Source organism: Gossypium arboreum, chromosome 13 (genome assembly GCF_025698485.1).
Source record: "Gossypium arboreum isolate Shixiya-1 chromosome 13, ASM2569848v2, whole genome shotgun sequence".
Taxonomy (NCBI): domain Eukaryota; kingdom Viridiplantae; phylum Streptophyta; class Magnoliopsida; order Malvales; family Malvaceae; genus Gossypium; species Gossypium arboreum.
Window position 1 is genome coordinate 57,097,714 of NC_069082.1, and position 2,395 is coordinate 57,100,108.

The following is a 2,395-nucleotide window of genomic DNA, read 5'->3' on the forward strand; positions in this document are numbered from 1 at the left end:
TTAGATTAATTTATATTTTAGATATTATTATATTAAATTATTTAAATATCATTTATTATTATATTTTAAAATTTTAAAATATTTAAGGTATCACTACAAAGGATATTTTGACCTTCAATAATAATTTTTGGCACCAATAGAAAGTATTAAAAATTAACAAATTATTCATTTTCACCGTATTTTTTTACTACATTTTTCAGGATTACTTAACAAAAAGCACGTTTGAAATTATTTTTCAACTGCAATAGCATTGGAGAACTAATCCTTAGTTGGATCATGAAATCAAGGCTTGTGTTTGATATTTGGATCTAAAGTTGTAACGTCTCAAAATGGTTGAAGTCATAATTCACGTGGTTATAGTAATCACGCGAACTGAATTTACGAGTACAAGTCTAATCAATTTGATTAGAATTATTAAAAATTCAAAAATTCAATTCAATTGTTTTTTAGTCGGTTCAATCGATTTTTAGTTGGTTTAACCAATTTGTATTGGTTCTCAATCCAACGGATCAGTTTAGTTTAAACAACACTAGTATTATTTATTATGATACGGAGAAAGTATCGGAATTGAATGTATTATAGATACTTAAGTGGCATATGGGCTAAATTGTGGGAGCTGAAAAATGACATGTAACATCTTGGTACCCGACCTGATCGTCGAGTCTAAGCTACAGGATGCTATATTTGTTGCCGGAACAACTACTATCAATAATATTCAAATTAAAATCACTGAACATTCAAATATGAATAATTCATGCATATAAACCATTAACTGAACTTGGACAGGGTTGAGATCTAAGTCTGGTTTGGTTTCATTAGAACCAGCAGATTCCTTAGTGGGAGACAAAATGATTACCACCGGGTTTATAGTTGAGCGAAAAGAGTTATAAATAATTGGGAAAATGAGAGATATGAAAGCTCTGCATGGGGCGATGATTTAGAGATTTAAGTCTGAAAAGGAGGAAATCTAATGAACTAGTAAGGCTTTAAGTCCTTTAGTGATCGTAAGCTAAGAATTTACAAAACCTTTAAAGGGTTCTGCATGTTTATGGAAAACCATGTTTTAAACAGAAAAATTCTGAACTTAACTCATGATTTTGGCTATAATGCTTAGCTGCCAAGAGAATTGAAGCTCTGACATTTAAAAAAGTTAAGCTTGGGAGGTAAGAGTTGATACATGCACGGGAACGATTGAAGTGCATTTGAGTTCATTAAGTGGAACAAACTCCCAAGTTACCCGTTTCAAAAGAGGATCCAATTGAAATTATCATCAGGTTTAAAGAGGCGATTATGGGCCTGATTCAGCAAGTTTGGGCTGAACATCAGATGTACAACTCTTATTGGACCAAAAATAACGTCCCAAGTACAAGCAATGTTTTGCATGTGGTTGTTAGTTTAGTTTAATTAATTCTACAGCTTTTAATTATGTCTTGTTTATTATATGCAATTAATGTCTTGCATTATTAATCTACATCTTTTAATTGTGGCATGCACTATGTGTTCTGCATTTAATAAAATCATGCATTATGTAAATCTTGTGTTAGTTAAGTTTGCATCATAAATTATGACATGAATTATGTAACTCCCATGTTAGTTAAAATTTGCATCATTAAATTAATTCATGCATTGAGTAACTCATTTGTTCATTTAATTTGCATTTTAAACCATGCATTTAAGCATCTTAGTTGCTAAATATGTTTGAGTTTGTTTATATAAGTATGTTATTTAATTTGGCCGTTATTTTTTAATGCATAAATTAGAGTGTCTTATTTTTATTTTAAATAAGGTGATTTAAATTGCATGTTCAATTAATTTGTGTGCACGAGTGTTATTAAATATATTATTTTTATGAGTGTTTTAAATTATTTTTTAATGCTTAATTATCTATTTTTGCAGGTGACTTTTCATATGACTAAAGACTCATAGCTTTTTAAAGAACATTATGGAGGTAGTTTAATGGACTAAAGGAGCCTCTTCAAGTCTGAACGTTTTTGGAATCTTAAACCTTCATCATAATGCCATTTAAGAGGATGTTACACAAGCTTTTATAATTTGGTTTCAAAGGAGCTGAAAAGACATCAATTAAACACATTAAGGATACATTAAGTCTACATTGAGAATTGGCATGCCTTTTCAACTACATCAGATTTCAATGAAGAGACATGACTCATTGGCTTCCCTACATAAGTTTAAAACAAAATTAATGCTTGTAATAACCTTACTTAATTGCTGAAGATGAAAGGTCTCACATAGGCATTGGAATAGTCACAATACTTCCTATAAATAGTTTGTAAGAGGATAATGTTTAGGAGACTATGATGAATGAATATTTTTGAGTTATTACGAGAATTCTATCTCATTGTTCTTGAAAAAACTTACTTGGACTTATCAAGGT